The 16,778-nt window shown below is 34.3% G+C and overlaps 1 long non-coding RNA gene across 1 annotated transcript; it reads left to right on the plus strand.

Moving 5' to 3' along the window:
- The first annotated feature begins 4,564 nt into the window (after positions 1-4,564).
- Positions 4,565-11,615, plus strand: LOC123885142. The gene is made up of 3 exons (XR_006801087.1): positions 4,565-4,834; positions 5,586-5,986; positions 11,321-11,615. It is a non-coding gene; the product is annotated as an uncharacterized LOC123885142 (long non-coding RNA).
- The last annotated feature ends 5,163 nt before the right edge of the window (positions 11,616-16,778 follow it).

Genomic DNA, 16,778 nt, shown 5'->3' on the forward strand with positions numbered 1-16,778 from the left:
TATATTATGTCTATTGAAAATTATTTTGATATTCTCAACAAAATCTGTTTTTTTAACATTATCTTACTTTATATACATTCTAAGCATGTTTCAACAGATGGCGTTTGACACTCACTTCAAGATAAAGAATTCATTGTTGTCCAATGTGCACACTGTGAGATTTTGGTTAAGTGCAAGATTTCTCCCGCCATTGGTTTTTCCTTGAAAAATGAAGAAAGCATATTTTTTGGTGGTGTTGCTGGTCATCACACCAGGCTTGCTGCACCGGCGCCTGGCTCAACGTTTTGTAGGTTTGAGTAATGGTCTCTGGCCTCTGCGCCAGGCTTGACATGGCCTGCGCCAAGCTTGGGACAAGATTATATATATCCCTTGTTTTCTTTTGTTCAGCCGTCAGCTTGAGTAAGAGAGAGAAAAATTGATTATTTCTAGGGTTCTTCAACATCATAAAGGCTAGATAATTAGAGGGCTTCTCTTAGGTATTATCTAGGGATTAAGAACTCATCTCTTTCATCTTGTAATCATTATCATTGAATCTCTTGGTCACAGTGAGAGATTCGAGAAAATGGTAGAAATAGGTAAAACTCATATTTCTTGCAACTCTTTGAGAAGATCTTTTGAAATCAAGACCAACAAGTTTGATAGGGGATCGGAGAGCTGCACTCTCCCCAGAGTAGGTCACATTGACCGAACTAGGTAAACAATTTTATTGTGTCATTTTCTTTCTCGCCTTTTACCTTTCGATTTGTGATTATTATTGTCGTTCGCTTATTTGATTGTTTAATCGTAATTGCTCCACACATTAAGGTTATTGGTGTGATTTAATCGAATTCACAACACCCGCTACTAGAGATGACAACAACACTGAGAAATACATTACCACAGGTTGGAATGACTTTGTTAAGCATAAGAAACCCAAAGTTGACGACAAAATGTTCTTCGAGCTAAATCAGGCTGGAACTCTTCTGCGTGTCAAATTTGTTAGCAGAGACACAAATAAGTAATATGATGTTTCCGTAGTGACAGATTTGTGCCTTAATCTACTATATGATGTTGTCAACATTGTCTTAATCTACTAAATGAATGATATGTGCCTTTTGTTGTTACCAATTAACTTTTATAATATTTTGAATGTTACTGTCTATTGATGGTACTGCGTCATCTATGAACAACTCGAATGAATGTTTTGTAATCCTTAAGTAATGCAATTTCAAATTATGAGTTAAACTTTATTTGAATTTTCCATTTTTATATCTCTTTTTTAATTTGCGTGTTTATAGTTGATATTTTCAAACATTTTAAAATTTCATATAATGTTCTCACAAAAATCATTTTTAAGAGATTCCTTTTTTAAAAAATTGTGATTTTTATTAAGTTAAATCTATACATGAATATTTAAATTATTTACTGTCAAAATTACTCTTTTAATTTATAAAAAAATGAATTTAAAATAACTTTTACTATTTTTAATTAAGTTATAATTAAAATCATTTTTAAAATACGAAAACAAAACAAAATCAATATTTTTTTTAAAAAAATTAAAACAAACGCACACTAACATCATTAGATTCTATAAAAATAAAAAAAAGGAGTGAAAAATGAGATTTTACATGATGAGATAGATTTTGAGTTCTTAGGAAAATTTTGTTTGATAAATTAAGAGCGTTTAGACATCAAGATAGGGATAGACATCCAGTCGTCCATCTATAGCTCATATTATTATTAAAAAAAGAAAATAAAGTATATACAAAAACTGAGGGACATAGACCTAACCTAGAGCGCCCAACGAATGCGTAGGACAATAAAAGATACCAACTTCTAGTTAATCCTAAAAGAAAAAATAGAAGTCCTAAAAAATGAGGTGAATGGATCGACTGTCAACGCGGAAACGGTCTACGTCCGAACTACCCCTTGCAGCATGCAACAAGTGACTATGCGATGCTTTTTCAAGCAATACAATCTGAAATCAAATAATGATATGGATATTAAAATATCAACTCTAACGAAACAAATCTTGTTGAGATCCAAAGCATCTCAGAACCATTCGAAAGGCAGATCGAGCGATGGTCGATTGAGAAAGTGTTTTCAATCTCTTCACACCTTTTTCTTTGTTCTTATTTTTTACAATATTTTCACTTTTTTCCTTGAGTTCTTAGGAAATATTTCGGGACAACCTTACATTATTCATTCAAATTTGTACACTCAAGGAAATGGAAGTATGGAGCAACAATTTTACCTTTGGTTTGACCCAACAGCCGATTATCACAACTATACTATCCATTGGAATCCCACCGAAATTGTGCAAGTTGATATAATACTAAACTCTATTGATTACAAAAGTTAATTATACATTTTTATTTAGATATACACTATACTATATGTCATCTTAAAAGTTTTTTACACTATTAACTGATTAAAAAAATTTGCCTCATTAAAAATGTTGACTACAACCCTAACTACTTTAAAAATCACACATAAGATAATTTATGGTTAATTGACATTGTAAAGGATATTTAGATAATGCAAAAAAATTTAATATGGATCATCTCATCAAGTGCTCCCTGGTGGACCAGCTATATTTAAAAAATATTTAAATTATATCGATAATAAACATTGTTGTTTGAAAATATAACTTAATGATTATTTTTATAATTGAAAGACTTAATTGAAACCGATTTTATTAAAAAAAACATATAATATCGCAACTCGTACTTAATTGACGTTAATAATGTCAATTTTTTTAGCCATCAAAATAAGAAGAGTCGTAATTTTATACCTTTAAAAATATTATCGACAATCGTTAATTTTTTTTATAATTTTAAGAATTGGTCCATTGTAGATCACTTGTGAAAGTGGTCCACTGTAGTATTAGCCTGCATATGAGCATATCAATTACTACTATCCATCGATCACCTTGAAAATTTTGTTTATTACTTTTGATAGGATCCTCTTGAAATTTTGGTGCGATTTTTTTTCTTCTTGTTTTCACCACTAGTATTATTTGGTTTGAGAGTTAGTTCTGACATCAAGTGGTTTCAGCCCCCTCACGACCGGAGTTGCGGAAAATCGAACTGTGGTCCTCCCTATCAAGTTCAACGCCAATCACCACTGAACCAACTAACGATTAATAAATAATTTTATTTTTTTGCCAACAAACTCCTTAGTATTATTTTCTAATTTTCCTACAATCAACAATAAATATTATGGTAAGTCAATTTTTTTTTTTATGATGGTACATATAACTATTTGTTTTCAATGCTAAACTTGTAAAAATAATATTAATTAATAAAAAATTTAATATTATCAATAATTTTCTTAATTTGCTTGATTTAGTCAATGTAATTCTAAATTTAGGAGCGTAGTAGTAAAATTATAAAAATTAAAAAAAAAACTATAATAATAATAGATCGGTTATACCAAGGTTGTCACTGCTAATATTTTTAATTAAGTAAATACACAATTTTTCATAAAAAAATTGACTCGACCCTTTCACACTTTCTCATTGACAAGACTTATGCTTGCCTCTCTCTACTAGTATCTCTCAAGAGTCAAGACATCACACAATTTACTCTTTATTTCCAATTTCCTAGACTGCAGCTATATGTTGCTTGAAATATGCAAAAGCTATCATATTGTCTCTAGTCATGTCGGTGTAGGCGTGTAGCATCTTCCCAAGTTTCTTGAGACCCACAAGTACTAATACTATCATCATTTACTCCGTATTTCATGGAAAAATCCGAAATAAATGACATATCACATTTGTCAATGTAAAACTTTAATTGTTAATAAAAATTATAAAAATTATACATTTTGAAAATATTTATTGAGACAAATTAAATCACATCTCATATGATAATATTTGCATTTATATATTAGTAGAAAAATAAAATTTAAGTAGATTTTATGAATAGTACATAAATTCAAAAATAGCTAATTTATTTTAAGACAAATAGAGTAATTTTTATTTCTTTCACACTTTCTCATAGACAAGACTTGTGCTTGCGTCTTTCTATTACTCCCTCCGTCTCAAAATTATTGTCACACTTTACTACTGTATACTTGTCGATACACAATTTTGATTATTAATATTTTGAAAAAATAATATTTTGATAATAATGATCGAGACAAATCTAACAAGATCTCATATGCTAATATTTATACATTATTAAAAAAAATTTGATCAAAATAGCTTATATAAATAGTACACCGATAAGCAGTCAAATTTTATCACGGGGGAGTATATCTCTGTCAAATAACCGATTATCCCAAAACCTTAAGGTGTTAGGATAGAGCCATATCAATGGTTTTATATTATTTCTAACACGCCCCCTCACGCAAGAGCCCACTTGGGCTTGAAGTGTGGATAATGCATAGGCCCACCTACCATATGCTTAAATTCCACTTTTTTAATTAGAAAGTGAGGGGAGCGGGGATCGAACTCTAGACCACTTAGTCATAGAGGCTCTGATACCATGTCAAATAACCGATTATCCCAAAACCTTAAGGTGTTAGGATAGAGCCATATCAATGGTTTTATATTATTTCTAACAATCTCAACATTGCAACATTGCAATAATGAATGACTTATTCTCTCTACTCTCTAACACGTTTCTTCTGCACACCTATATATAACCCCAAAACTTGTCCATAAATCTCCAATCTCAAAAGTCTTCACTACCACTACCTTTCTCCATCTCTTTAGTTCTTCCTACTACCATGCTATTGCTACCATATCCTTTGCCCAAGATCTTGTTGCTGGAGTTGAAGCTACTGATTTATAGAACAATGACTTATTTTTGTGTTCATCATCGACTGTAATTTCTTTGATTAATTAGAGGTAACAAATTTCTATCTTATAGTGTTTTATTATTTGGAAAATGCTTTATATCACGACATTTGCATTTTGCATCACGAGCGTGTATCACGAATGACATGGTATCTATTTGTAATTTTTATTGTTTAACGACTTGCCTAATTTATTCAATTTCTCTCTGTTTTTATTTTAATAAATATTTAGTTTCTTAATTTTTTTTATTTACAAAAGCCCCCTCTCTCTCTTCTTTGATAAGAGTTCAAAGGAAAAAATTGCTCATCTGCCATGCACCTGCGCCGCTGTGGTGGCTTGTTTGGTTTCTTGTATGTTGGAGTTAAGTTTTTAAACATTAATGGTACCTTTACATGAAGATAGAAGCTATGTTTCTAAGAAAATTCTCATTCTTTACAAAGATCTATGTCATTAATTCAATGGTTTTTTAGAATTAGTCTTTTTATTTGCAATAACAGAAGCTGAAGCTATGGAAGGAGTGGGTGGAGGGTATACTATTGGGTCGGTGTTTTTTGTTTTGTTTTGAAGGTATAGGAAAGAAATATTGGGGCGGTGTTAATTTATATAGGAAAGAAATAAAATACCATTAATGCCATTCGTGATCAACTCGTGATGTAGCTCTCGTGACATATAGCAGCTCTCTTATTATTTACATCCCCATGATGCAATTTTTTAGAAATGGTTGTGAGTGGACTGTATGCTTTTAAGTATGCTATTAGTTTCAGAATGGAGTGACTAACATGATGCCCCTGTTTTCTACCAGAAACTTGCTAACAAATGCAATGATCTGTTTAAGACCCACACAATGGTTATTCCAACGACACTTCTATGACACAATCATAGTTTTGATAGTGGCCAGTCTTCGGGACGAAGACCAAGTGGGTCTTCAGGAGGAGCAGGAGGACCGATTCGTCGGCGTCAGTCGACCACAACTCCATCTGTCTTTCTGCCCCAGGTCTCAGAATACGATCCTGAGCCTGAAGAGAGGATCGATAAAGAATTGTGGGCACTTTTGGAGAACAATAAAGTTTCTGATCAAAGACAAGTATTCATAATGTCCAACATGACACTTAAGGAGAAGACGATGTTGCTAAATACTCCTCCGTGTAATGTGTACATGATGGCAAGGCAGCTCGAGAAAAACCACCACCAAAACTACGGCAGGTATTTTTAATATGTTTTGGATTTTAGTTTGATGCAAACACTAATATATTTTTATGGTATATTTTAGAATTGAGTTTTGGTTTGTAAGGTGGGGATTGACTCTTACTTGTAAACATTTGTTCAGGCCTTCTCGCAAGCGATGTGGGATTTCTTTAACAGTATATACCAATTAATATGTTTTGGCTTTTATATGGTAAATAGTAATGAATAAATGATGAAGAAGAAGTGATACCAGAACTTTGTTTGTCCTAAAACACAAGTCCAAATTAACTTGGTTTTAATAGAAATTGCTGCTTAAATCTGATGATACCCTTATTGTCGGAACAGTTATTGTCGGAACAGTGATGCTTTGTATGGTTTCCATATTATTGTACTCTTATGTCTATCATGTACAAAGGAAAATGATTTTTTTGGAATTTCTTATTCTTCTTTTATGTTTACTATAATACTATAAATTATGTATGCTTTGTTCTTGTTGTAAACAAGGGGTTTGTATTCTCATTAATAATTCCAACAATACAATCTCTCCTTATATAGGGAGATACACATACACAGGCCTAGCAGACTTGGCCCATTGTCAAGGCAAGCCCACTAACGCGCGCGCCACAAGGCCAACTATACAATGACTTGGCCTGCAAGCTATGTGACTCTAACATACACTCCCCTAAACTGAACATCCTATACAGTTTACATCAAACAAACACAAAAAACAACATGAATAAGACTGAAAAAACTCAGGACTTAAGCCAAACTTAAGCCAAACTGTGAACATCACAAAGGCCAAGCCTCTCTCTGAACTTGCAAAATGACTCAAGCTTTAAAGCCTTGGTCATAATGTCTGCTATCTGATCTTGAGTGCTGCAATGAATGAGCTTCACCACTCCATCCTTGGTCAAGTCTCTCAGAAAATAGAACCTCACATCAATGTGTTTAGACCTGCCATGCAAAACTGGATTCATAGAAAGCTTGATGGAGGAGCTATTGTCACAATGTATAACAGTACAATCTTGCTGCTGATTCAGTTGCTCAAGAATTCTTCTTAGCCAAATTCCTTGACAGGCACAAGCAGTGGCTGCCACAAATTCTGCTTCAGTAGTTGACAATGTAACAATAGCTTGCTTTTTTGATGACCATGATATAGGGCTTGAGCCAAGCATAAAGACATAACCAGATGTACTTTTCCTATCATCAAAGTCTCCTGCATAGTCACTATCAGACCAACCCTGCAACTTCAAAGCTTCACCTCTTTTGTACAAAATACCAAGGTTCAGTGTCCCTTTGAGATACCTCATCACTCTTTTTGCAGCCATCAAATGAGCTTCCTTAGGCTTTTCCATGTATCTTGCAATCAAGCAGACTGAAAAGGTAAGATCAGGTCTGGTAGCTAGTAAATACATCAGACAACCAATTATCTGCCTGTAGTTTGTAGCATCAACAATGGATCCATCTTGATCTTTTGTCAATTTGTTACCAGGCACTATAGGGCTGTTCACACTATTGCATTGTGCCATGTTAAACCTCATCAAAAGATCTTTTGCATACTTCTGCTGATAAATGAAAATTCCATGATCAGATTGCATAACTTCCACTCCAAGGAAGAACCTCATCCTTCCTAAGTCTGTCATAGAGAACTTTCTTTCCATGGAATGTTTAAATTCTTCAAACATGAGGACACTACTTCCAGTGAAAATCAAATCATCTACATATATGCTCACAATTAGCACATTTCCCTTTCCATCATATTTCATGAACAATGTGTGTTCATGAGGGCATTTCTCAAAGTTCTCTTCTGTAAAATAGGATTCTATCTTGCTGTACCAAGCCCTTGGTGCTTGCTTAAGACCATACAATGCCTTTTTGAGTTTATACACCTTACCATCTTGTTTATCATAACCTGGAGGTTGATCAACAAACACATTTTCAACTAATTCTCCATGCAAAAATGCACTTTTCACATCAAGTTGGTTCACAGGCCAGCCTTTTGAAGCTGCAACAGCAAGAATTGCTCTAATAGTATCCCATCTAGCAACAGGGGCAAATACCTCATTAAAGTCAACTCCATATTGCTGAGTATATCCTTTGGCCACTAACCTTGCTTTAAGCTTTTCAACCTCTCCATGTTCATTATATTTTGTCTTATAGACCCATTTCACACCAATTTTCTTAACTCCTTTTGGAAGATCTACCAGCTCCCAAGTATTGTTCTTCTCAATGGATTCTATTTCCTGATCCATAGCTTGTTTCCAGCCCTTAACTTTTACTGCCTCATCATAGGAAATTGGGTCTTCATTGTTGCAAAAAGCAGCTAAATTCTGCAATTCCTCTTGACTATTTAAATCTGTGACATAGTCTCTAGTCCAGCCAGGTGGCTTTCTAGTTCTTGGAGGTAATGAAGTCTCTTCTTCATCAGTACTACTATTGTCATCATGATCTTCTTGATCATTCTCTTCACCAGCATGATTTCCATTGTTCACTGAACTAGTTGGCTCATCTGCTCCAACCATTGGTTCAGTTACTTCAAGATCAATGCTTTGATAATCTTCTACTACTTTACTTGTGTTCTTCTCATCCCAATTCCAACCTTGATTCTCATCAAACACAACATCTCTACTGATGATAATCTTTTTTTGAATGGGATCATAGAGCTTATAGGCTTTTGACTCTTCACTCACACCTAAAAGAACACACTTAATTCCTTTTGCATCCAACTTCTTTCTTTTGACATCTGGTACATGCACATACCCTAAACATCCAAACACTTTAAAGAAAGAAACAGAAGGTTTTGTACCTCTCCAAGCTTCCTCAGGTGTCATGTTCTTCACAGACAAGGTAGGGCTTCTGTTGATCACATAAGTAGCCCAAACTACTGCTTCTGGCCAAAACCTCTTAGGTACATTTCTTCCATTTAGCATACTTCTGACTACATTCATCAATGTTCTATTCTTTCTCTCAGAAACTCCATTCTGTTGAGGAGTATAGGCTGTAGTCAATTGCCTTTTGATGCCATACTCACTGCAAAATTCATTAAAAGTATCAGAAAGGAATTCCCCACCTCTATCTGTTCTAAGACACTTAATTGACTGATTTGACTCATTTTCAACTAATGCTTTGAACCTTTTAAACACAGCAAGAGCACTTGACTTCTCTTTTAAAGGATAAGTCCATGTTTTCCTGCTGTAATCATCTGTAAAAGTAATGAAGTATCTACAACCTCCATTAGAAGTGGGTGTGATGGGACCACATATATCTGAATGAACCAATTCAAGCTTCTCAGTGGCTCTCCATGATGATGTTTTAGGGATTGAATCTCTGTGTTGCTTGCTAATTACACAATCACTACACAATTCTTGACTTTCTTGCAGTAGGGGTAATCCATTGACCATATCTTTCTTTGCAAGTGTGTGTAGGCCTTTGAAGCTCAAATGGCCATACCTATGATGCCAAAGAGATCCCTCACTGTCATGAGCTGTTTTCAAGCAGCTTGGAGTGATAACTGGACAAAGTAGAATATACATTCTATTGACTGTCATGGGAGTTGACACAATCAAGCCTCTTTCTTCATGAAATATCTTGCAGGTATCTTTGCTAAAGACAATTGTGAGATTCTTTTGTTGTAGCTGCCCTATGCTTAACAAATTGTTTCTCAGATTTGGTAGATAGTATACATCAGTGATGACACTAATTTTGCCTTGCAAGCTTATTTTCACATTTCCTTTACCCATCACAGACATTGTAGAGTTATCACCAAGCTTAACAGTCTCACGAAACGTATCATCAAAGTCAAATAACCATTCTTTGGTGCCAATCATATGATTGCTACAGCCAGAGTCTAGGAACCAAACCTGATTAGTATTGACATTTGATTGATTCTGAGCCATCATCAACATTTCTTCATGCTCATCAAATTCAGCAAAATTTGCATTTTCCTCCCAAGTTGGACACTCATTCTGATAGTGTCCAAGCTTATGACATCTGTAGCATTCTACAAATTCTTTTGAGGTACTTGCAGCTGATCTACCTCTCCCACGCCCTCTTGAGCTGGTACGACCCCTACCTCTTGAATTTGCAGACCCTCTTCCAAGATTGGAGTTAGACACCTTCAGAGCCTGCTCTTCCTCCTTAACCTTGTGAATCTTCATCCTGCCTTCATGAACAAGTAAACTACTCTGAAGTTCATCAATGGACATGGTGGTAACATCATGTGATTCCTCAATTGAGCATACAACATACTCAAATTTGGAAGTCATTGATCTCAAGATTTTCTCAACAATGTTGCCATCAGTCAATCTTTCACCATGTGATGTCATCTTGTTGGCAATAGCAAGGGTTCTTGCAAAGAACTCTGTGACTGATTCATCCTCTTTCATACAAAGAATCTCAAAATCACGCCTCAATGATTGCAATTGAGCACGTTTCACCTTATTAGAACCTTGATACTTTCTTCTCATAGATTCCCAAATATCTCTAGAAGTGCCTCGTACAAGAATGGTTTCAAGTATGGAGCGATCAATAGATTGAAAGAGGTAGTTCTTTACCTTCAGATCTTTCAATTTACTTTCTTCAGCAGCTTTGATTTGATCTGGTGTAGCATTTGCAGGAGCTACCACAACTCCATTCTCAATCAAACTCCAGTATTCTTTCGAACGCAGTAGATTTTCCATCAATTCGGCCCAATGATCATAGAAACCGTCGAATTTAGGAATGGAAGGAGGCATAAACGAAGGGTGATCCGCCATGGATGAAGCTTAGAGAGCAAGAATCGAAGAAAGAATGAGGAAGAAGAGTAACAGAAAACGGTTGCACCGTTGTAACAAACTGTAACAAACTTTTGAACAAACAAGTCTTAGTGAAAGGCTCCTTGATACCAAATGTTGTAAACAAGGGGTTTGTATTCTCATTAATAATTCCAACAATACAATCTCTCCTTATATAGGGAGATACACATACACAGGCCTAGCAGACTTGGCCCATTGTCAAGGCAAGCCCACTAACGCGCGCGCCACAAGGCCAACTATACAATGACTTGGCCTGCAAGCTATGTGACTCTAACAGTTCTTACTCTTACCTTTTTTTCAATAGATTCATTTACTCATTGCCTACGTAACATAGTCTAGATTTACTACTAAATGTTGCATGCCATGTTTCATGAGAAGTAATTTTGTCAAACTATTTGCTTGCCTGCATTAAAAGTACGCATGTAGTACTAGCAGCTGTAAGATTATTTATATCATGTCATTATTGTCATCTAAGGTAGAATGGTTACTTGATAACAATATTTGGATTTTGGTTAAGTCATCATTTAGGGTATTATCTTACCTTCGGTTTGGTTTGCAGAAAAAGAGGTGAGATACAGATGAGGGAAGAGCGAAGAACAAGATGAGAATACCTCATCTGATGCTTGCCTAGAGGTTCAGTTTGGAATAGTCTCATCTGATGCTTCAAAACTATATATTGGTTACTGTGCTCCACTGTAATGTTTGATCAAGACTTAGTATTTGTGTTTTGAATTTTTTATGATCAAGACTTAGTATTTGTGTTTTGAATTTTTTATTTATGAATGTTTTATGGATACCTCATCTGATGCTTGCCTAGAGGTTCAGTTTGGAATAGTCTCATCTGATGCTTCAAAACTATATATTGGTTATTGTGCTCCACTGTAATGTTTGATCAAGACTTAGTATTTGTGTTTTGAATTTTTTATGATCAAGACTTAGTATTTGTGTTTTGAATTTTTTATTTATGAATGTTTTATGGATTTCGAGATGTTTGTTTAATTTTACATTAGTTTAATTGATGAATGTTTTATAGTATTATTTATGTAATTTTAAAAAAAAATTAAATAATCGGCTATCCCAATTTTGGAGCTGGCCGCTCCGCTCCGGGATTAACTACTATATAGGTAGCGGATGAGTAGAATTAGGATGCGCGAGAAACTTTTAAGTAGCGAATTAGTAAAAATAGGGCGCGCGAGAAAGTCGTAGGTAGCGGATGAGTAGAATTAGGGAATTGACGGGGGCCTGCACAAGCGGTGGAGCATGTGGTTTAATTCGATACAACGCGCAAAACCATATATCATTAATTTTCTACCACCTCAAAGCAAAAAAAAAAAGTATTTTTTTTCTTCTTGTTTAATGGGGTTATATATGAAATGGTTTATTTTTTTTTTTTTTCTCATTCTTGTGTTTCTATAAATGTGATATGTTATAGTAAAGTTGAAGATGAAATCAGATGAGAAATATTAGTAGGGGGTTACCCATTACTATCATAGTAGTGGGTTACCCTCTACTAAATAAGTAGTGGGTAACCCCCTACTAAGATATAGTAGAGGGTAACGCACTACTAACATGAGTCTACTGAACAATTTGTCGGGTCCTTTCATTTTGAGGTCAACAAGAAAATGAGTGTTGTAGTATTCATTTTTAGCCTTTTTGTCCAATCAAATTAGAGATCGTTCTGCTTGGTTTTTTGCTGAAGAAAAGAACATCACTTGTGATTTTATAAGAAACTGGATGGGTAAGTTTAATCAAAAGAATGTTGCAAAATGTGCAGCTAGGATGGGGCATATTACTATGAAATGGTTTATTTATTTATTTTTTTTCTCATTCTTGTGTTTCTATAAATGTGATATGTTATAACAAAGTTGAAGATGAAATCAGATGAGAAATATTAGTAGGGGGTTACCCATTACTATCATAGTAGTGGGTTACCCTCTATTCGACAATTCAACTTCTGGTGTTATACAATAGGCTTTTGTTCGAGTAACAATCAGTCTTCTAACCTCCATAATATCATCGGACTGCTTGGAGATCTGATAAATTTTTGGATTTCTGAGCAACCATCTTTGGACCATTTCCAGCCTCTTAGCTGCGTCAAACATTGGGCGCGTGTAAGTACATAAGTGCTTGTAAGTGCATGTCAAATACTAAAATCTTCTCGGAATTTCAACCAACTACCCCTGAAAAATTCACTCCAACTCTAGCCCTTCTTCAACGAATGAAAGACGATATTTAGGGATGATGTTATGTTTGTTATGTTTATGATGATATCGGTGGAGTTAGAGCAGAAGACGAAAATTACAAGAACTTATGCACTTACAAGCAAAGACTCTAACATCATCCCTAAATATAGTCTTTCATTCGTTGAAGGACTCAAAAATTGATCTGAAACTTCTCTAAATCTTCTCAGAACCCTATTCGACAATTCAACTTCTGGTGTTATACAATAGGCTTTTGTTCGAGTAACAATCAGTCTTCTAACCTCCATAATATCATCGGACTGCTTGGAGATCTGATAAATTTTTGGATTTCTGAGCAACCATCTTTGGACCATTTCCAACCTCTTAGCTGCATCAAACATTGGGCGCTTGTAAGTACATAAGTGCTTGTAAGTGCATGTCAAATACTAAAATCTTCTCGGAATTTCAACCAACTACCCCTGAAAAATTCACTCCAACTCTAGCCCTTCTTCAACGAATGAAAGACGATATTTAGGGATGATGTTAGGATCTTTGCTCGTAAGTGCATAAGTTCTTGTAAGTGCGTATAACACCAGAAGTTGAATTGTCGAATAGGGTTCTGAGAAGATTTAGAGAAGTTTCAGACCGATTTTTGAGAGTCACCTTTATGGATGAAGGAATGCAAACATTGAATATATATGTTCTTAACTATTATGTTGCTCCCATTGTGAAGGAAATCACATCAAGCTCCTATTCACAGAAGACAAGAGTATATAAAAGAGTGAACATCACTTGTGATTTTATAAGAAACTGGATGGGTAAGTTTAATCAAAAGAATGTTGCAAAATGTGCAGCTAGGATGGGGCATATTACTATGAAATGGTTTATTTATTTTTTTTTTCTTCTCATTCTTGTGTTTCTATAAATGTGATATGTTATAGCAAAGTTGAAGATGAAATCAGATGAGAAATATTAGTAGGGGGTTACCCATTACTATCATAATAGTGGGTTACCCTCTACTAAATAAGAAAGAAAACAATCTGAAGGACTAGATTTGTTTGGTCAAATTATAACATTTTGTTGATTGTTTGACATTGACTTATTTAGGACGAGTATATTGTTTCCCCCAAAAATGGTGATCAAAAGATTGAATAAATGTATTGAGGTGCTAAGCCAGTCTCCTATGAAGCCCCGATACTTCAAAAATGACGAAGTATCGTGTCCGATACGTATCCGATACCGATACTCGTATGATACTCGTATTGGGAAGTATCGGACAATTAAAATTATTTTTTTAAAAAAATAATTACCGATACGTGTCGGATACTTCTCCGATACGCGTATCAGAGAAGTATCGGGAAAATAATATTTTTTTTATGATAGAAATGAAGAAGATGAAACTGATACAATCTGTCTTTCCTCTTAAATAGTGATTAATGAATATTAGAGTATGATGTTCTTTATAGATTGACAACCATGTGTTATTTGTGGTATCGATGATTTAAAACCCCTTCTACTGCGATACCCCTTCTAGCTTCAGAGAACCCCTTCTAGCTTCTCAACCCCTTCTACCTACCACCAGAACCCCTTCTAACACATAACCCCTTCTAGTCCTATAAACCCCTTCCATTCACGTGCAAACTGCAAAACAAACTATTCATTTCAACTTTTTTCTCTTCACTCTATCAACTTCATGTCTTCATCTATCATTTTTGCAGATGAGAATACTCTTTTCTGACTATTACTCAATTTTAAATTATAGTATTTGTCTTACTCAATTTTAGTAATTGTCTTACTTTTTTATTATACATAAATACATAAATATTTGTTCTTTACGGGCATGGTTTCTTTACGGATTTAAATGAGTCCGTCGTTGATGACTTCCGTTTACCACTACTCGATGTTCTTCTTGATGTATTCAAGCTATAACTGTTAGGATGTTGGTATAAATATCTTAAATGTATGCTCTCACAAATGCATTTCAAATCATGATAATGCGAGATCACGTGTTTGTACATCACCGCCAGGCTTGACATCTTGTTTGTCTGCAAATTTATGACATTTGAGAATAAGAATAATGATAAGCGATGAAAAGCCAAGAATTAAAATTTACTAACCAACTTACCATTCGAGTGTCGGAGGGTGATGATGTCTTATGGGTTGCATAAAAAGTACCGTCATCAAAACGAAATACCAAACCATGAACCCCTTGCGACATTTTCTTGCAATATTCGTGAAATTGAAATGCCAAAGAGTTCAATGTATCGCGAACCTATTAAGAAATACAAATTTTATACGATTGAAGCAAGAGAAATGTATTTTTCATATAATAATAATAATAATAATAATAATAGAGCATTGCTATATATCCCGATACTTTTTTCCCGAATTGCTCCCGAACAGCACACGTCATTGTTACTAGCCAATGAAATTGAGGTTTTAACCGAAATCATTGTAGTAGTCAATTAACACTATAATAAAAATCATTATTGCTCTATTTTTATTTCTTAATAAATTAGATAAATATATAGTCCCAGAACCAAAACCTTGGCGTCCCTCTATGTACTCTGTTTTGCTCACACTAAAATTTCTTTTCATGTGCACAAATGGTAAGGGAACCAACATATCAAAATCATTCAAAGCAAACCAATATGATAAATTGATAAACATTCAAAGCAAAATTGTGGTTTTTATCCCTTGCTTTCTATTTGACTGTAGATATTGTGAATGAGTGCACTCATTATTAATCATAATCAAATTATTTCATTTTGCAGGACCCTAAACCTAACACGGATTTTATTAAGCGTCACACAAAAGGGGTTGATCTTCTCGATGATGAAAACTTAGTAAAAAAAATTCTTGCTATGGCTAGATCAAACGGGGTCCTATTAGATCAGGACCAGTTATGTTCTAACTTTGAAGCTAAGTGTTTAGCGGAAAAACTAGATAAGTTCGAAAAGATAGAAGTGGAGCCTTCGCAGGTATAAGTATATACTATATTTATTTGCTTAATTTGATCCATCCTTTTGTGTGTGTGTATAATCAGTTTTTATTATTATTATTATTATTATTATTATAATTATTATGGAAAATGCTTGTACCGAAAACTTCCTCCCGGAAAATTCCCGAATGACCTGTCACTCACTTATCACCACACTTGCATTATTTTATTTTATTTTATTTTATTTTATTCAACAATTTATTTCATTGTTTTTCTCTCACCTCTTCTTCTACCGTCCCAACAACAACAGTTTTGCCCCTTTATTTCATTGTTTTTCTCTCATCTCCATTGTGCGTCTGAATGTCTGTTATCACATCATCGTTGTTCTTTTTCATTACGTCTTCGTTGCTTTGCTGTTGTTCGGCGTCGCCGATGTTGCGAGTGCCGTCTTTTACTTGCTCGATTGATTTTCTGTGCAAATTGCGAATTGAATTGATTGATTTTCAATTGGTCGGCCACTAACAAATAGAGAAGATGAAATGTGCATAACAAAAAGGATGAAAACACAAAGTGAGAATAATTCTTGAAGAAACAATGGATTTGAAAAAAATAATGATATACAAAAAAGAGGAAGAAAAAGGATTGGGGTTGTTGCATGATGTTTTCATCCCTTGCATAATCTTACGGTATTTTTCATTTTTATTTCCTTTTTGACAATTTTAATCCATGCATATTTCTTGCGATCATACATGCATTGCATCAAACCTTAATTTGCTAAAGGTTTTGTGTGTATTACTATTTTTTTAAGATAAAAAGAAGATTTATTAAGATAATTGATCTCATATTAATAGTGCACTTCGTTAGTATAAAAAGTACAATTTTGATAATTTATTTAA

Source organism: Trifolium pratense, linkage group LG5 (assembly GCF_020283565.1).
Source record: "Trifolium pratense cultivar HEN17-A07 linkage group LG5, ARS_RC_1.1, whole genome shotgun sequence".
In the NCBI taxonomy this organism is placed as follows: domain Eukaryota; kingdom Viridiplantae; phylum Streptophyta; class Magnoliopsida; order Fabales; family Fabaceae; genus Trifolium; species Trifolium pratense.